We start from the raw sequence: 21,798 nt of genomic DNA on the forward strand, positions 1-21,798 counted from the left end.
AAGGCGTCGCCACGTCGCGTATTCAACAACTACACGACGTAATTCCAGAGATACCATAAACGTGAGCAATGTTCAGAAAGCGTCCTATTTTTGGTGTAAAGTTATTACTGTTCACAGTTGAATTGTCACTAAATCACTTAGAACTTTTATATTATCAGAATAATCAGTTAATTTCACGAATACACTTTAAATGTCCCTTAAATAATGTAGGTGACACGGAGAATTAAAGTTGAATTAAGGTTTATTGTTCTTCGTAATTATTATCTGTGCCTATGCTGAGCACACACACCGATACGTCATTCAAGGAATTGCACATGTTAACATCAGTAATTCTGACCTTGACGTTAACTTCTGACAACATGGCGAAATTGTAATTCTTCGTGACTGCGTTTAGTTTGGGACTACTCAACTCTAATAATCGAGTTTATGTCGGCGATCAGTCTCTTTATGTGTCATTTGATGTTCGTGACAATTAAGTATCACGAAGGCTAAGTCCCATCACAAATCGGTAATCACACGATTCACTTTTATGTCACATACATCGAAATCCCGTTATTTGTCTAACGGTAAAGATTATCTTACTTTAGTCCGACTTCTGACTAATATTTCAAGTCTATATCGTAAAACTTTAAACTTCAAATCAGTTTTAAAATAATGTAGCAGCGCTTAACATGCGTACTACTGTTGCAGATTGCCGGCCGAAGTGGCCGTGCGGTTAAAGGCGCTGCAGTCTGGAACCGCAAGACCGCTACGGTCGCAGGTTCGAATCCTGCCTCGGGCATGGATGTTTGTGATGTCCTTAGGTTAGTTAGGTTTAACTAGTTCTAAGTTCTAGGGGACTAATAACCTCAGCAGTTGAGTCCCATAGTGCTCAGAGCCATTTGAACCATTTTGTTGCAGATTACAAGAGAGAAGTGAAGTTAACATCTCCATTGCCGAGTTACATTGCACTCACAGCGAACTTACAGCTGGATGCGGCTACAACTCTCTCCTAGGATAAATGTTATCATTGGTCGATTTATGGTCTGGGCTTTAACCTTCGAAAATAATAATTTTTGAATTCTTTCTTTAAACTTTCTGTTTTGAATCGTATGGCATTCCTTCATTCAGTCCTTCCTTTATGATAATCATTAGAATTTATATAACATTGTTGTTCATCAAACTGAGAAGAGCGTAAATTGTGTTGTCAGTAGCTGCCGTCAGTGTCAGGTTTAATTCTGTTATTTCTTTTGCAACAAAAGTTTGGTTATTATGGGTTCTATATATGGGGTGTTACATACTGCAATGCAGGTTATCAAGATTTAAGTGAGTTTGATCCTGGTGTTATAGTCGGCGCACGAGCGAAGGGACACAGCATCTCCGAGGTAACTCTGAAGCGGGGATTTTCCCGTACGACCGTTTCACAAGTGTACCATGAATATCAGGAAACCGGTAAAACGTCAAATCCTCGACATCGCTCAGGCCGGAGAAAGATTCTGCAAGAACGGGATCAACGACGACTGAAGGGAATCGTTCAACGTGACAGAAGTGCACCCCTTCCGTAAATTGCTGCAGATATCAATGCTGGGCCATCAACAAGTGTCAGCGTGCGAACCATCCAGCAAAACATCATCGATATGGGCTTTCTGAGCCGAAGGACTCGTGTACCCTTGATGACTGCACGACACAAAGCTTTACACCTCGCCTGGGACCGTCAACACTGTCATTGGACTGTTGATGACTGGAAACATGACTGTGTCTATGAGTGTGTGTGTGTGTGTGTGTGTGTGTGTGTGTGTGTGTTTGTAATGTTTTCTTTGTTTTGTATGTGGGTATGTGATTTTTGTTGATGTCTTTCTAGGCGAACTTCGGTTGTTTTAAGAAGATCCCTTGTAAGTTCAGTTTTCCATTTTTTTCTTTTACTGCATTTGACTATTTTGACGTGTTTCGTTGTTACATTACACCATTACGTATGTTTTCGTGTACTCCAGTACGTAATAGAAATTTCGGAGCTGTAGTTCTTCTTTCGTTTGCCAGCACTCGTATTACTACGATTTTTTCGAATCTGTACTAACAATATTAAAGGCGAAACGGCCGTCACAACTAAAATTTGTTTCCCGTCCTTCAGTTGGCCCTCACACTGACACTACCTATTCGAAAAGAACGACATATGTAACACTGATGAGATCTACCTATATATGTCAACTGGAGAGCAGGATACAAATGTTCCTTATAGCTATATAGCTCATCTAAAGAATGCGATGCTCTTGTCACCGCTGTGATCAAAAATATAACTTTCACTCGATACTACACTCCTGGAAATGGAAAAAAGAACACATTGACACCGGTGTGTCAGACCCACCATACTTGCTCCGGACACTGCGAGAGGGCTGTACAAGCAATGATCACACGCACGGCACAGCGGACACACCAGGAACCGCGGTGTTGGCCGTCGAATGGCGCTAGCTGCGCAGCATTTGTGCACCGCCGCCGTCAGTGTCAGCCAGTTTGCCGTGACATACGGAGCTCCATCGCAGTCTTTAACACTGGTAGCATGCCGCGACAGCGTGGACGTGAACCGTATATGCAGTTGACGGACTTTGAGCGACGGCGTATAGTGGGCATGCGGGAGGCCGGGTGGACGTACCGCCGAATTGCTCAACACGTGGGGCGTGAGGTCTCCACAGTACATCGATGTTGTCGCCAGTGGTCGGCGGAAGGTGCACGTGTCCGTCGACCTGGGACCGGACCGCAGCGACGCACGGATGCACGCCAAGACCGTAGGATCCTACGCAGTGCCGTAGGGGACCGCACCGCCACTTCCCAGCAAATTAGGGACACTGTTGCTCCTGGGGTATCGGCGAGGACCATTCGCAACCGTCTCCATGGAGCTGGGCTACGGTCCCGCACACCGTTAGGCCGTCTTCCGCTCACGCCCCAACATCGTGCAGCCCGCCTCCAGTGGTGTCGCGACAGGCGTGAATGGAGGGACGAATGGAGACGTGTCGTCTTCAGCGATGAGAGTCGCTTCTGCCTTGGTGCCAATGATGGTCGTATGCGTGTTTGGCGCCGTGCAGGTGAGCGCCACAATCAGGACTGCATACGACCGAGGCACACAGGGCCAACACCCGGCATCATGGTGTGGGGAGCGATCTCCTACACTGGCCGTACACCACTGGTGATCGTCGAGGGGACACTGAATAGCGCACGGTACATCCAAACCGTCATCGAACCCATCGTTCTACCATTCCTAGACCGGCAAGGGAACTTGCTGTTCCAACAGGACAATGCACGTCCGCATGTATCCCGTGCCACCCAACGTGCTCTAGAAGGTGTAAGTCAACTACCCTGGCCAGCAAGATCTCCGGATCTGTCCCCCATTGAGCATGTTTGGGACTGGATGAAGCGTCGTCTCACGCGGTCTGCACGTCCAGCACGAACGCTGGTCCAACTGAGGCGCCAGGTGGAAATGGCATGGCAAGCCGTTCCACAGGACTACATCCAGCATCTCTACGATCGTCTCCATGGGAGAATAGCAGCCTGCATTTCTGCGAAAGGTGGATATACACTGTACTAGTGCCGACATTGTGCATGCTCTGTTGCCTGTGTCTATGTGCCTGTGGTTCTGTCAGTGTGATCATGTGATGTATCTGACCCCAGGAATGTGTCAATAAAGTTTCCCCTTCCTGGGACAATGAATTCACGGTGTTCTTATTTCAATTTCCAGGAGTGTATTAGCATCGAAGGCGAAAAAAATAAAAAAAACTGTACCCCATAGTTAAGTACGGGATACAAATTGTATATGTGTCTTCTTATTGCCTATTCGTGTAATTCAACTGAGGTACAGGTTGCAAATGTAACCTACGTCCATTCCCACTTTTTCGCTAGCGGTGTACATACGAGGTGCGGCTAGAAAAAAACCGGACTGATGCTGGAAAAAACATTTATTTACAATTATTTACAATTTCATGTTATCTCCTTCAATGTACTCTCCTCCTCGGTCTCTACACCGCTCCATACGAATTTTCCAGTGTTCATAGCAATGCTGCAGATCGTTTTCGGTAAGTCCATACATTACTTCCGTCGCTTTTTCTTTTACTGCTTCAACAGTCTCAAATCTAGTTCCTTTCAAAGCTGACTTGACTTTAGGGAAAAGAAAAAAGTCACAGGGGGCCAAATCAGGTGAGTAGGGTGGATGATCTAAGATGGGAATGTTGTGTTTTGCCAAAAACGTCTTCACTGACAACGCACTGTGAGCTGGGGCATTGTCTTGGTGAAGGATCCATGACTTTTTTCTCCACAAATCGTTCCGTTATCTCCGTACTCGCTCACGTAGGGTAGCCAGGACGCTAATGTAGTAATGCTGATTCACTGTTTGTCCCTCTGGTACCCAATCAATGTGCACAATCCCTTTGATGTCAAAAAAAAAAAAAAAAAACAATCATTGCCTTGAATTTCGATTTTGACATTCGTGCCTTTTTTTTGTCGTGGAGAACCAGGAGTTTTCCAATGCATCGATTGGCGTTTAGTTTCGGGATCGTAAGTAAAAAACCACGATTCATCGCAAGTAATAACATTTTGTAAGAAGGTGGGATCACTTTCAATGTTTTCCAGGATGTCAGAACAAATCATTCTTCGGCGTTCCTTCTGTTCAATTGTGAGACACTTTGGAACCAATTTTGAACACACTTTGTTCATGTTGAAACTTTCATGAAGAATCTGCCTAACACTTTCCTTGTCAACTCCTGTTAACTCAGACACTGCTCTGATTGTTAAACGGCGATCTTGTCGAACAAGTTTACCGATTTTTTCAATGTTTGCATCAGTTTTTGCTGACAATGGTCTGCCAGTGCGAGTGTCATCACTGGTGTCTTCGCGGCCACCTTTAAATCGTTTAAACCACTCAAACACTTGTGTTCGCGATAAACAATAATCGCCGTACACTTGTTGTAACATTACAAACGTTTCGCTTGCAGATTTTCCTAGTTTGAAACAAAATTTGATGTTAACACGCTGTTCTTTCTGTACACTCAACATTTTCCGACGCACAGACAAAACGTCAACTACTTAAAACAGACGCCACGGGCAGACTGAGTGCAGGAGGCAGATGAAACTCGAGCAGTAGGCGGAGCGAGAGTCACGTGACAGGCCACGCGACTTTCAGCCTTATTGCATTCGTTTTATTGTTTCACCAGTACTAGCCCGGTTTTTTTCTAGTCACACCTCGTATATGTAGGTCAACGGAAGTATGGAATACAAATATTATGTACGTAGCTCCTTCTGCCATCGGTAGTACTACCATCCACGTAAGAACAGACTATTAGTGGTAGAGGAAGCGAAAGAAACAACAGTGGTAAAACGTGTATCCTGTGCTTCAGTTGACCGGTATAGTTCAATTGAACAACAGGATATTAATGGTAACAAAAACGAAGAAATCGACGTACGCTAAACTTGTATTCCGTACTGGAGTTAACACATATAGTTCGAATGAGGTTCGAGATACAACCCATGTATATGTGACGTGAGGTATTCTATGCTACTAATATTTCCATCCATTTTTCCCCTTAATTTTCCTCAGAAATAATACGATACTAACACGCGATATCCTTAACGTGAAAATACAACTTGCCTTGATATATGGCAACCATATTTTTTGTCTCTCGTATTCCTTTGTTTCTGAGCACTCTTGTCAGCTGTTACATCTGTGTAATAAATGATCTCTCGCAAATTCTGGCGTCATTGGTCAAAGTCGACGGGTTGTATCCCTTCCTTCACTAGACCCCAGAACCTTTTGGAGGTACAGGAATATTTGTACAAAGATTTTGGCTTAGAAAGAAAGGTTCACTGCAGCCCCCTATTGACTTCAGCAAGTCATGCTAAAGTCCGAGGCACATCAAGCTGTCACGTTCGTTCCGTCGTAACTGAATTGACTCGTTCAGGGACACAATAAACAGTGACCACAGGACAGTTACTTTGCAACTACCTGTATCTGGTCGTGTGGTTACGTTACAATCTATCAACTGAGTTTTGACAGATTTTATAATCTGAAAGTACGTTCAACGTTGCGATTAATTTGCTCTTCCTAAAGAAAACATTCAATCGCATTTCGGAGATATCTTCTACTTTCTAGTCCACACGCTTGCCCCGTTAGGAAACGAATAATGTATATATATTGGAACACCTGTAGTAGAAGCAGCAGCGCTGGACGTATCTACAGGTCTCTTCAAATGTTTTCTAATTTCAAGTTAACAGAACTATTAAAGGTTAGACAGTTTTTGAATGAATGTTTGGACATATTGTTAATTCTTTTATACAAAAACCGTTGTTTACGTGCTAATCAGAAGTTGCAATTAGGTCAGTCACACGCAACCACAGTCTGTCATATTTCTCCAGTAGGTGGTATTTAACCGAACCTGTTACCGGAAAGATTAAAAAACGGACTGTCTATGACAGAACGCGCCATCAATTATTCTACAAGTCGTTCCCTTAAAATGTTAAGCCTCGGTCCCTGCTTACACAGTGTGCCACGAGGATTTTGGTTGTTTCAAAAGTCATTGTTCACACATAAAAACCGGAATTACTCGCATTTGTTTTCCTCATTCGTTCGCCATTACTTTGTGGCACTCCACGGTCAAATTTAATTCATAATTCCGTAAAGTTGTTAAATGTATTCAGATCTCCAAATAAGCACATCTTATCGTTGAGGTTTCTGAGCTTCGAATTTAACCTGGACGTCAAAAAGCAGTTCCCTAGTGCACATAATGCGTGCGAATGTACTCGCTTCCCGTTGGTTGGAGACATGACAGCCAGTGACCTTTCAGCATAAACCCACGCTGTCGCACGTCTTTTACTACGGACCAATCACAAAATGATTGCTTCTATGAGCAGTTTAATAAGAAAAGATATTTAAAAATCCAACAAATATCAAAATAACTCCGTCTTTAACTGAATTACTGTAAAATGTTTATTGTTTCCTCCAGTACCATAAACTGGTGAATAGCACTTTACTAATTTCGCTGAGTGTATGATTCATTTTCTCTGTACAGTCACAGTTATCACGATAAGGTATACTATACAAAAGAATACTCATCTATTATATGCTTGTTACTTGGCATTCACACCTTCATTCACAATAGAAGCTGACTATATTAAATCAGCTATAATTAACAGAAGATAAAGTGTCATTTCCAAAATATGTGCGTTTGACTACTTAAGATTTGAGTCCGTAAGGTGCTGACACCTTTCGGCTACAGCCGTCACTATTAGGAAGTAGTGATTGATCGGAGTGCACATTTGTTACAAAAGATATCACTCATCCTGTGCACGAAGCTATCCGATATCGTCCGACCTAATTGGGCGTAATACAAGGCACTATCCCTCAGACTGTTATATAATATCGTGATTCCTCCAATTCCTCTGTGAGACGTTTATGGAGTTTTAGGACGCGACTGTGGTAATTCTACATCTACATCTATATCCACACCCACACTCCGCAAGCCACCTGACTGTGTGTGGCGGAGGGTACCCTGAGTACCTCTATCGGTTTTCCCTTCTATTCCAGTCTCGTATTGTTCGTGGAAAGAAGGATTGTCGGTATGCTTCTGTGTGGGCTCTAATCTCTCTGATTTTATCCTCATGGTCTCTTCGCGACATATACGTAGCAGGGAGCAATATACTGCTTGACTCTTCGGTGAAAGTATGTTCTCGAAACTTTAACAAAAGCCCGTACCGAGCTACTGAGCGTCTCTCCTGCAGAGTCTTCCACTGGAGTTTATCTATCATCTCCGTAACGCTTTCGCGATTACTAAATGATCCTGTAACGAAGCGCGCTGCTCGCCGTTGGTTCTTCTCTATTTCTTCTATCAACCCTATCTGGTACGGATCCCACACTGCTCAGCTGTTTTCAAGCAGTGGGCGAACAAGCGTACTGTAACCTACTTCCTTTGTTTTCGGATTGCATTTCCTTAGGATTCTTCCAATGAATCTCAGTCTGGCATCTGCTTTACCGACGATCAACTTTATATGATCATTCCATTTTAAATCATTCCTAATGCGTACTCACAGATAATTTATGGAATTAACTGCTTCCAGTTGCTGACCTGCTATTTTGTAGCTAAATGATAAGGGATCTATCTTTCTATGTATTCGCAGCACATTACACTTGTCTACATTGAGATTCAATTGCCATTCCCTGCACCATGCGTCAATTCGCTGCAGATCCTCTTGCATTTCAGTACAATTTTCCATTGTTACAACCTCTCGATACACCACAGCATCATCTGCAAAAAGCCTCAGTGAACTTCCGATGTCATCCACAAGGTCATTTATGTATATTGTGAATAGCAACGGTCCTATGACACTCCCCTGCGGCACACCTGAAATCACTCTTACTTCGGAAGACTTCTCTCCATTGAGAATGACATGCTGCGTTCTGTTATCTAGGAACTCTTCAATCTAATCACACAATTGGTCTGATAGTCCATATGCTCTTAGTTTGTTCATTAAACGGCTGTGGGGAACTGTATCGAACGCCTTGCGGAAGTCAAGGAACACGGCATCTACCTGTGAACCCGTGTGTTTGGCCTTCTGAGTCTCGTGGACGAATAGCGCGAGCTGGGTTTCACACTACCGTCTTTTTCGAGACCCATGCAGATTCCTACAGAGTAGATTTCTAGTCTCCAGAAAAGTCATTATACTCGAACATAATACGTGTTCCGAAATTCTACAACTGATCGACGTTAGAGATATAGGTCTATAGTTCTGCACATCTGTTCGACGTCCCTTCTTGAAAACGGGGATGACCTGTGCCCTTTTCCAATCCTTTGGAACGCTACGCTCTTCTAGAGACCTACGGTACACCGCTGCAAGAAGGGGGGCAAGTTCCTTCGCGTACTCTGTGTAAAATAGAACTGGTATCCCATCAGGTCCAGCGGCCTCTCCTCTTTTGAGCGATTTTAATTGTTTCTCTATCCCTCTGTCGTCTATTTCGATATCTACCAATTTGTCATCTGTACGACAATCCAGAGAAGGAACTACAGTGCAGTCTTCCTCTGTGAAACAGCTCTGGAAAAAGACATTTAGTATTTCGGCCTTTAGTCTGTCATCCTCTGTTTCAGTACCATTTTGGTCACAGAGTGTTTGGACATTTTGTTTTGATCCACCTACTGTTTTGACATAAGACCAAAATTTCTTAGGATTTTCTGCCAAGTCAGTACATAAAACTTTACTTTCGAATTCATGGAACGCCTCTCGCATACCCCTCCTCACATTACATTTCGCTTCGCGTAATTTTTGTTTGTCTGCAACGCTTTGGCTATGTTTATGTTTCCTGTGAAGTTCCCTTTGCTTCCGCAGCAGTTCTCTAGCTCGGTTGTTGTACCACGGTGGCTCTTTTCCATCTCTTACGATCTTGCTTGGCACATACTCATCTAACGCATATTGTACGATGGTTTTGAACTTTTTCCACTGATCCTCAACACTATCTGTACTTGAGAGAAAACTTTTATGTTGAGCCGTCGGTACTCTATAATCTGCTTTTTGTCACTTTTGCTAAACGGAAAAATCTTCCTACCTTTTTTAATATTTCCATTTACGGCTGAAATCATCGATGCCGTAACCGCTTTATGATCGCTGATTCCCTGTTCTGCGTTAATTGTTTCAAATAGTTCGGGTCTGTTTGTCACTAGAAGGTCTAATATGTTATCGCCACGAGTCGGTTCTCTGTTTAACTGTTCAAGGTAGTATTCAGATAAAGCACTTAAAAAAATTTCACTGGATTCTTTGTCCCTGCCACCCGTTATGAACGTTTGAGTCTCCCAGTCTATATCCGGCAAATTAAAATCTCCACCCAGAACTATAACATGGTGGGGATATCTACTCGAAATATTTTCCAAATTATCCTTCAGGTGCTCAGCCACAACAGCTGCTGAGCCAGGGGGCCTATAAAGACATCCAATTACCATGTCTGAGCCTGCTTTAACCGTGACCTTCACCCAAATCATTTCACATTTCGGATCTCCGTCAATTTCCTTCGATAATATTGCACTTCTTATCGCTATAAACACGCCTCCCCCTTCACTGTCCAGCCTCTCTCTGCGGTATACATTCCAATCTGAGTTTAGGATTCACTAAAAGGCCGATATTTACGGATACAGAAGAAGAAATTATATTTACAAAATCTCAAATAGAAACACTAGAATTTATTTCCTGAAGTTGACTAGTCACATACGATGACTAGTCATATACTTTTGTTTAGCGCGAGTTACTTCGTACATTTATATATTGATTTAATTACAGAAGCAAGTGGAAATACCGGCGAAAACTGAAATATGCGTCTCATTTGAAATACCCAGTACCGAACAAAAATTTATTCTCCATTAATTAAATTGTCCGTCAGCAACTAGTTTGCGTGAAGTGATTTTTACGTTATGAAATGGACAAACTTCAGCTTTTCCTTTCTTTTTAACCCCCCCCCCCCCCCCCCGCGCTGTTCATTGTGCATTTCAATAGAAGAGATATGTTCATCAGTGGCCTTTCCTGGATTTATGAGAGAAATTACAGTTTTACTCGTCGCTTTCCAGAACTTGTTACGCCGTTTCTGTTTGGTGTCCTCTCACTGTTAATTTCATCGATGGTTATGCTGCCTCTGTTTATCACCTACATCGTAAATGATATAATCCAGCTAAGTGACTCAATCGTAAAAGACAACAACTGAAGACATTCAATGAGGCACGCCGTTGTTACGGTGATGTAGTAAACACAAAAATAGTTAAAGTGACAAGAACGTGGAAAAGGAGATTTCGTAGACGGGAACACGCGACACTAAAGTTAGCGTACAAGTATCTGGTGATCACAGGAATGAAAGTTCCCTTTGTGAAACCTTCTAAGAGCCAATAAGTTAAAGCTAGTTCCAGTAGTCAGGTGAAAACGAGCTAGGAAGCGTCAGACATTGAAGAAGAGTAACTGCTGAAATTACTTACGTGTTTTAACTCTATGGAAAACATTGCACATGATTTGACAATTCCATACAGCGAAATTACAAAACACAGCCCATACTGATTTTGGTAACCAAGTGTCGAAACCAAATCTGTATTCCACTACCCTAAATAAGGGAGAGTATTGTAGTCTCACTGACCTGGCTGAAATATTTGTTCGCACGGTATAATAAATTCATTAATTCAATTTATGCCATGATCAAGTAAAAATAAAGAAAGCAATTGTTATTAAGAAAACATTTACGACTGTGAAAGTTGTTACAATTATATGCTGCTACTAGCGATAACTTATTGTACACTTAATATTTCCTTTAAGGCAATCACAGAATATGTTTTATACTTTCAACCAGTATCAGCCACCAGTAGCCGCTCCAGGAAGCCTATCCAGCCACCAACTACCACTATGGCAATATAACAACGCTGACCATCGTGGAGAAACTGGGAAAGGCAAAAGAAGAAGAAGATAAAATCAGCTACCACTGACCATCAACAGAACGACTGAGAACTGTTTCACCTGGTCAGACAGGCAAAGCGTCACTGGGGGCCCACCTGGCGCCACTGTCAGTTGATACCATATAACTACAAAAAACATTACATTATAAAAACAGTCGCGCGAGGTAGCCGAGCGGTTTGCCGGCACGGTAGCTCAGCGTGTTCGGTCAGAGGGCTTCTCGCCCTTTGTAATAAAAAACCGAGTAAAGGAATCAACGATCAGCTTGAACGGATGTCTTGTGACGTCCACCCAGACAAAACGCAACGAACAATACCGACCCAAATGAGAAAAAGAAAGCCGTCTAGGGCGCCTTGTCACGGTTCGGTCGCCTCACTCCGTCGGAGGATCGAGTCCTCCCTTCGGCATGGGTGTGTGTATGTGTGTTTTGTCCTTAGCGTAAGTTAGTTTAAGTTACATAAAGTAGTGTGTAAGCTTAGGGACCGATGACCTCAGCGGTTTGGTCCCATAAGACCTTACCACAAATTTCCAAATTTTTTTCAAAAAATAACAAACTTCTAAAGAATACAGATAAGATGTGTTTCTTTCTGGATTTTACTACAGCCAGAAAATGTGAAGGTCACAAAGTGAATCTGAATTGTTCATTGCACTTATTCTACAGTTTTTTATGTATATGACGGTAGTATCTGTTCCCGAAAGAACAGTTACCGTGGATGACCATGCAGCTTTGCTAGAAATGAAATGATAATTAAATGGACACCCTAGCTGCAAATAGGCGTTGGTGTACTTCTATGGGGACATGTTGAAAATGTGTGCCCCGACCGGGACTCGAACCCGGGATCTCCTGCTTACAGGGCAGACGCTCTATCCATCTGAGTCACCGTGGACACAGAAGATAGTGCGTCTGCAGGGACTTATCCGTTGCACGCTCCCCAATGAAGTACACCAACGCCTGTTTGCTGCTAGGGTGTCCATTTAACTATCATTTCATTTCTAGCAAAGCTGCATGGTCATCCACGGTAACTGTTGTTTCGGGAACAGATACTACCGTCATATATATAGTTAAAATATGGCTTCCCGGCCATTGACCTTCTTGTGTGAACGCACACGCTATGCCCGAACTTGTACGGGACTTGGTAGATTAATCTGCCACGAGTAATGAGTATGATGGGCAAACATCTATTAGGCGCACTACGAATGTAGTGGTGTGGACATGTTGGGAATGTGGATCTCACGGGGAGCGTGCAAGGAATAAGTCCCTGCAGACGCACTATCCTCTTGTGCCCATGGTGGCTCAGATGGATAGAGCGTCTGCCATGTAAGCGGGAGTTCCCGGGTTCGAGTCCTAGTCGGGGCACACATTTTCAACATGTCCCCAATGAAGTACACCAACGCCTGTTTGCAGCTAGGGTGTCCATTTAATTATCATTTCACTACAGTTTTTTATCATTTACAGGGCCCTTTCACAACAGAAAGCTTTTAAAGATGGTTTCACGATAACAGACTGCAACAAATAATATTTATGTTCGCCACGACATTTGATCACTTTCAAGATAATTTTGTTTCACGTCAGCTTCTAAAGTCTTCTGGTTTAATGTATGTTGTCGTTAATTTATTGTTTTTACTGTCTTTAAGAGATCTCATATCTTGATGAATGCCCATTCTGAAACGACAGACCATTACTAGGGCGTTTCGTATTATGGAGCGCCATTAACGTATGAGTCGGTGTCCCTAGTGCCAACTAGATGAAAATCTGTGGAAAACAATTTTTTAGCAGAAAAGGCCCCAAAACATACAAGTAAGAAATTCTGAATTTATGTGCCTCACAGAAAAGTACAGGGATGCTTAAACCGAAGTGGGAATATAATGTGAGAGTTCTGGAATGTTCCGCAACGATACGAGCAGCAGGTGTTGTTGGGTTTTTAATAGATCTTGTGCTTTTATCTACTTGATCCTCTGCGTCCATCACTATTTCATCTCTTAAAGCTACACATTCATCTTCTAGTGTATTCCGTTCCCCTGTTCTTGTCAATCGTTGCCTAATTCATCTTCCGAAACTCTCAGTAACCCCTGGTTCTTTCAGTTTATCCAGGTTCCGTCTCTTTACTTTCCTACCTTTTTCCAACTTCAAACAACTGTTCATAACCAATAAACTTTTGTCAGCATCCACTTTTGCCCATGAAAATTATTACTATTTAAAATCTCTTCCTAAATCTGTCTTACAATTATATAATCAATCTGAATCTTTCCTGTGTCTTCAGGTCTCTTCGACGTACATAATCGTTTTTTACATTTTTAAACCAAGTGTTAGCGACTATTAAATAATGCTCTGCGCAAAATTCCACCAGGAGACTCGGTTAAAATATTCTGTATGTAAAATAGTCCCCCATTCAGATCTCTGTGTGAAAATTACTCAGGAAGATGTCCTCATAGGTAAAACGCCTGGCCCCTGCCGCCCGCCCCCAAAAAAGGCGTTTTACTAATCGGAGCATGGAACGTTAGATCCCTTAATCAGGTAGGTAGGTTAGACAATTTAAAAAGAGAAATGAATAAGCTGAAGTTAGCATAGTGGGAATTAGCGAAGTTCGATTGTAGGAGGATAAGGACTTCTAGTGAGGTGAATACAGGGTTATAAATACGAAATCAAATAACGGTAATGCAGTAGTAGGTTTAATAATGAATAAATACGTAGGGGCGCGGATAAGCTACTACGAACAGTGTAGTGAACGCATTATTGTAGCCAAGATAGACACGAAGCGCACGCCTACTGCAGTAGTACAAGTTTATATGAAAGCTAGCTCCGCAGATGATGATGAGATTGAAAAACGTATGATGCAATATGAGAAATTGTTCAGATAGTTAAGGGAGACGAAAATGTAATAGTCAGGGGGGGGGGGGGGGGGGCTGGAATTTGATAGCAGGAAAGGGAAGAGAAGGAAAAGTAGTGGGAGAGTATGGACTGGGGGTAAGGAATGAAAGAGACATAAAGTGCAGTGCGATGTGTCAAACTTTAGTTGCTGTATGTAGATGCAGATTTCCAGTCAAGTATATCATGCGCGAAGCATTTTATTTCTGCATATTCTCTGCTACCTAGACCTACATCCATCTGAGTCTGCTTTCTGTAGTCAAGTTGGACCTCCATCTACAATTTTTATCCACACACTTTACCGCCTTACGAAACGGATTGTCCCCAGCTAGGTCAGATTGCGTCTTGTCAACTAACTACTTCCTTCAGTCCAAACTTTTGTTAATACAAAATAGTCGGCTTCATTGTTTCACCCTTTCAACATCCATTAACAATAAAAGTTAATTATGAATTTGAAACATTAATAGTGTACACAAATGAAATACCCTCAGCTGTCGTTAAACAACAATGTTTATCTTTATAGGGTACCCGTGAATGGGCACCCAGAGTTGTTACCATGGTTTGAATGTGTCATGCATATGACTGGTGGAATGTGGACTAACATAGCCCCCCCTCCAACGCTACCCCACGAAAACAGAGACTCTAATGTAGAATAGTTTTTGCCGAATAACGGTTGTAATGTACGAACATAATAACGGTTTGGGAAACAGGAACTGATATTTAATGCACCGTGTGAAATACAGGGGATTCGTATTGAAATTAACGAAGAAACAGATACTGCAAGTGAACATTAAAGGAAATTTTCTGCTTTTAGAATCGTCAACGCACACACACACACACACACACACACACACACACACACACACACAGAGAGAGAGAGAGAGAGAGACAGAGAGAGAATGAATCTCTTTGGTTTAAAAAATCTTTCGGTCATACGAGGTGCTTCATTGCTTTCCATGCAGGCTGTAATTACAGCACTGTGATTGCAACTCAACTTGTAAAGAAAAAATATGAATACACCTCTGATCCTACGCTTTCAGTACAAACCTTTGACATCGCGTTACATTAAGTTTCACAGGGGACAAAAAGCTAAATTCAACTGAAAACTCAAATGCACAATATTAATGATCTCTTTTGTAAGCAACGTGAAGCCAAAAATCTGGTCTTTATGACGGCTGGGAATGTATTTCGTTTCTGCACCCAGTGTTAATCTCCGAGGTATAGCATTCTGAAAACACGTCCTTAAAGATGTAAATGTGATGTTCTGCGCGGATATATTTACGCTGAAAGAGCCGCTCCGCTCCTGTTCAGTTAAGGAGTTACCATTTAACATACTCAGATCATCTCGTGACTCACTAAAACGTCGATAATTGTAATGATAACAGTTGCGTGATCTGTGTAATTTATTAAAGACATTACTGTTTTTACTGTCCCCCCACTGGTTCTCTTCAACACCACCAAACAGGAAAAAAATCCCTGTGCTGGATTCTTTTCAATAACTGTGTTACATATTATTTTCATCTTATAATAACTGAGTTTCATTCCCACATTCAAACATGTTTTATAAGTTCTTCCACTTACTGCTGAAAAATTTTGGCACTTGGCACACTTTGTATAACGCAATTAGCAAAATGATATTCGCTCAGAAATGGTTCATTAACATCATTCCTTTTTTACTTCTTAATTTAAGAACCTGTAAATTCCCTCTGCTAAGAGCAGTTATTGTGTTAGGACATGTCCTTGTCTAAACTCATCGAATTGTAAAAATCTTCCTATTCCGACGAAGTGTAATGGAAATCGTAGCAGTGTCGTATGTACACTTTAGTACATTACATGATGTTTCATCAGTTCGTCGTATCGGAAGTGTCGTTAGTGCAAAATTTTTGAAACCATGTCAAAAGCCTTTTATAAAACTCCAGACAAAAAGACAATTGGTTGATACATCTATTTTCGTTTTATGTCTCGTCTAAAACCTACCTCACGGAATAGAATATTTTCAGCATTTTTCGATTTTGGCGGAACTGTTTTTCCTCACATTAATAATGTAAACAACTTTGTAAGCTGTTTTTGTATTATCATACCTCCAGCTCAGAACATTACTATTGAAACGGCATCTTCTCTGGCCGGATTCTCTTGTTTCATACCCTAAGTGGCTTTACACATCCATTCAGGAAGTACTTCTTTAATATTTCTCTTTACAGTATAACTGTTTATATTTCTAATCCATGTCTCGAGCTATACAAACATTTGGAGAAGTCTTGGAGTGCTTGTATAATTTTCTGTCTGTTGCTAATTATTATATCGCCTGTTCAGAAGGACTCTCCACGGCGTACCGTAAATGTGAAGAAACTGCTAAAGAGACAGAGACTACTGCATAATAGGTGTAAAAATAAGTATAACGTTATACAGGAGATCAGAATAATCTGAAAGGCTTGTAAGAACGTTGCAGGGGAAGTTGTGCTGAGAAATAACTGTTACGAAAAAAATTCTATGCTTTCAGCGTTATTTAGCTTGAAGATAACCAGTAAGACCATTGCGCGAACAGATTCACGCACTTCCATTTGGGAAAATTAGGCAATGCACAAGCATCTGTGGGTCCGGGAGTTACATCCTGTTGAAATGTTCATTACCAGCTAAAATGTGCCATTTTCGGAAGAGATAAATTTAAACTAGGTGAGCTCTCATAAACATATGGAATAGATACAACTGACTAAAGCTCCAGAGTCCATGGGAACTCCTATCAGATTTAGCAACGAAATTGTGGCTGACGTTGCCCCTTTTATAACCATAGTATGGCGAAGATCTCTTAAAACAAAAAGCTGTGCCCAGTGGTTGGAAGAAACTGCTAGTCACACACAGCTGCAAGAAGCGCGGCAGAATAGATCCTCGAAACCACCGTCCAATATCCTTGATATCAAAAATGGTTCAAATGGCTCTGAGCACTATGGGACTTAACATCTGTGGTCATCAGTCCCCTAGAACTTAGAACTACTTAAACCTAACTAACCTAAGGACATCACACACATCCATGCCCGAGGCAGGATTCGAACCTGCGACCGTAGCAGTCGCGAGGTTCCGGACTGAGCGCCTAGATCCTTGATATCCATTTGTTGTAGAATCGAAGAACATATTCTGAGCTGAAATGCAGCATGGATTCCGAAAACATCGTTGATGTGAAAACCAATTCGCCCTTCTCTTAAATGACATAAAGAAACCATGGATCAAGATAGTCAGGTGCATGTAGCGTTTTATGACTTCCGAAAGGCATTTGTCTCAGCAACACACATACAATTTGTAGGGATATGAAATGGGGTAATCGAGTAGGCTCATTCATTAGAAAAGCAGGCGACACACTACCGCCCATTGGTAGAATACTGGAGAATTGTAATCAGTCTACAAAGCAGATTGTATACAAAACACTTGTGTAAAATATCCTAATATTGCTCAAATGTGTAGGATCAATACCAAATAGAAAACAATTATATTTAACGAGTGCAAAGAAGAGCAGCACAACTGGTCACGGATACATTTGACGCATTGCACGTGTCGAAGTAGCCCATGTTTCTAGAACAGAATTTAAGTGATGAATTTAGGAATAAGCTACAGTTCCCCAGGCGCCGATCCCATAGGGAAGACTCGGACGAGTTGAGACAAATGACGGAACGCACGGAGGCGTTTAAGCAATCGTTCTTCCCGTGCTCTGAACGTGAATGGAACGGAAGAAGCCCTCTTTTTCTGGTACAATGGTACGTACCAGGGTCTACTCAATGTGACTGTTTTACTTCTTCGTGCTCTCATTCTTTTCATATTCTTCTCGCTTCATAATTTCATTGCAACTTCTCACATTGTGCCGAAGACATTTCGTATCAGTTTTGCTTCATTCAACATGTTTTATAATGCTTCTAGTTTTGTTAGCTTCATACCTTAGCCTATCTTTTAATAGATGCCTCGAGCCATATTTAACCCTGCTTCTAGCTCTTTTGGAGCCATTCTTGGTTGAGGTGTCACACTGGTGAACATACTGGACCCGCATTCGGGAGGACGACGGTTTAAATATTCATCCAAACATCTGGTTACTGGTTTCCCATCATTTCCCTAAAACACTCTAATGCCGTGATGGTTCCTGCGAAAAGGACACGGCCAAATTCCTTCTCCATCCTTTCCTAAACCGAGCTTGTGCTCCGTCTGTAATGACAGCTCTGTCAATGGAACGCTAAATCGCAATCTTCCTTCCTACTATCTTTTTAGACTGATTTTGTTCATTGTGTGATTACACATTAGCCAAGGAAACTAGTACACCTACCTAATATCATCTAGGACCCCTGCTACCACGCAGAAGTGCCACAATACGACGTGGCATGGACTTGACTAATGTCTGAAGTAGTGCTGGAGGCAACTGACACTATGAATCTTGCAGGGTTGTCCATAAATCCGTAAGAGTACGTGGGTGTGAGACATCTCTTCTGCCAGCACGTTGCAAGGCATCTCAAATATGCTCATTAATGTTGATTTATGGGGAGTTTGGTGGCCAGCGGAAGTGTTTAAACTTAGAAGAGTGCTCCTGGAGCAACTCAGTAGCAATTGTGGATGTTTGGGGTGTCGCATTGTCTTGCTGGAATTGCCCAAGTCCGTCTTAATGCACACTGGACATGAATGGATGCAGGTGATCTGACAGGATGCTTACGTACGTGTCACCCATCAGAGTCGTATCTACACGTATCAGGGTTCCCAATCACTGCTACTGCACACGGTCCACACCATTACAGAGCCTCCACCAGCCTGAACAGGCCCCCGCTGACATGCAGGGTCTATGGATACAGAAGGTTGTCTCCTTACCCATACACGTCCATTCCCTCAATTCAATTTGAAACGAGATTCGTCCGACCAGGCAACATGTTTCCAGTCATCAACAGTCCAATGTCGGTATTGACAGGCCCAGGCGAGGCGTAAAGCTTAGTGTCGTGCAGTCATCCAGGGTACATGAGTGGGCCTTCGCCTCCGAAAGCCCACGTCAGCGGACGTTTTGTTAAATGGTTCGCAAGCTGACACTTGTTGGCCCAGCACTGAAATCTGCAGCAATTAGCGGAAGGGTTGCATTTATCACGGTGAAGGATTCTCTTCAGTCGTCGTTGGTCCCGTTCCTGCAGGATATTTTTCCGGCAGCAGCAATGTCGGAAATTTGATGTTTTACCGGATTCCTGATATTCTCGGTACACTCATGAAATGGTTGCACGGGAAAATCCCCAGTTCATCGTTGCCTCGGAGATGCTGTGTCCCATCCCTCGTACGCCGACTATAATACCACATTGAAACCCACTTAAATCTCTATATCCTGCCATTGTAGCAGTAGTAACCGATCTAACAACTGTGCCAGGCACTTGCTTTTGCATACGCGTTGCCGATCGCTGCGCCGTATTATGCCAGTTTCTATATCCCTGTATTTGGATACGCATGCCTATACGTTTCTTTGGAGCTTCAGCATATCTTTGTTGAATGAACGGGACTTCGATCTATGTCTGTTCAATTTGTCTAAGATGATATACAAGTTGAGTGAGCGAGCACAGGCATCGCCTGCAGGAGAAGAGGGCGTGTCAGAAATAAAAATTGTGGAGCAGGAATAGGCTGCATGTTACTTTACTTTTGTTTTGACATGCTCCACTCGGCCAACACATCTTCAGAGATTACATAGCCAGAGGCTACATGCTAAGAATATTGGGTGGTGTACAGCGGCGCTGTCATACATAACATTTTATGTATGACAGCGGCTCTATTCACAGACCGATAATTGTAACGTGTGGCCTTCCGCTACGTAATTTCTGAAAAATCTCGCTTTGTTTGAGTGAAATATCTTAAAATAAAGATAAATTACATGAGACTTGCGACTGTTTTACAATTTTAATGAAGTTCCTTAAATTAATCTGATTTATTTATGCTTAGAAAAAGTCTCATCATCTACATTCCTTACTTTCTGCCCATGAGCGATTCTCCGTACTTTTGTAGTTATTTGTACTCTCCATCTTACGAATCGTCATCACTTTAAATTTTGAAGTGATTTAAACCCGCCAGAAGTATATTGCAATACATTTTTAGTTCCATTTGATCCTTTCTTCCGCTTAGACGCTGATTAAAATTGGGAATATGATTGTCTGAAGACTGTACACGCGAAACTATCTACTATTAGTCGACAAAATATTGAGTCGTCAGTGATAATTACGTTAGGTACCAAACGAGAATAAATGCATATTTCTACGTTTCTAGGGTAATGTGTTAGAAGTTCTTTGATCGAATTACCCCCTTCCGTCCGTCGTTGTCCTAGGCTAAAGGGTCTAATTCCAAAGCTGCAGGAAGCTAAATGCGGATTCCGAGTTGAGGTTTCCGTTAACAAAACATCTTGCTCCTCAGTGCAAACACGCCACAAACCGCTGCGTGGAATGCTCCGCAGAGGTCGCGTTTGCCGGAGCCGTTTAGTACCTTTGTCTGCAATTACAAGCGGTGTTCTCGTATTACACCGCTCTGCATCTCCACGCTGTTAATTCCGTGTCCGCTCCTCCTTCTGATTCTATAAGCAGGAATAGGGGATGGCTCTCGTGTCCGATGTATAGGGTGTTTCTAAAACAATATACGTATTGGAAATCATTATTTTGCCAAAACTATCAATCGCTGCTCCCCGACTAGGTTATCGGAGGTACAAATACGTTGTCTCGTTAATATTCGTCGCCGTTTGCGTGGTTGCAATCCCATGTTGCAAAATGGCTATTCCACAACAGACATCACTTTGCGTTCTCGAGACAGCGAAGTCTAATTTCTTGCCTACAGAACGAAGACGTTTCAGGCTGAGATATGAAACTCGTCCTCCGAATGGATGGAACATTTGCAGATGGTGTCGACAGTTTATAGACACAGGATATACACGTAACAGAAAGAGGCATCGCCACCCTTGTGTTTTCGACGAAAATGTCGCACGAATTCGAATACCATTCCAACGTAGTCCTACAAAAGAAACTTGGACCACCGCCTAAAAAATACAATTTGACGTGTTTTGAGGCGTCTGATTGTGAAGCCGTACAAGCTACAGCTGTTACAACCTCTAAACCATGACGACAAACGCAAGCGTGTTGCATTTTCTGAAGAGCTTTAGAATGCTATTGACAATAATAACACATCCGCACAACACATCGTGTTCAATGCCGAAGCGACTTTCCACCTTAGTGGGAAATTAAACAAACACAATGTTCGAATTTGGGACTTACAGAACCTACATGCACACATTCATCATGTACGAGATTTACTCAGTCAATGTGTTTCGTGCCTGGTTACGGCCCAGTCTTCTTTGATGGAAACACGGTTAACGGTCAGCAGTATCATGCTATGTTATAAAACTGGTTGTTTCCGAGACCAAACGAGGAAAACTTATTTTTTCAGTAAGACAAGGCATCCTCATCACTGGAGTCGCAAGTGAATGAAACTCAATCTAGCCGTTGGATTGGTCGCCAAACAGCTGGCCTCCA

Source organism: Schistocerca nitens, chromosome 5 (genome assembly GCF_023898315.1).
Source record: "Schistocerca nitens isolate TAMUIC-IGC-003100 chromosome 5, iqSchNite1.1, whole genome shotgun sequence".
In the NCBI taxonomy this organism is placed as follows: Eukaryota; Metazoa; Arthropoda; class Insecta; order Orthoptera; family Acrididae; genus Schistocerca; species Schistocerca nitens.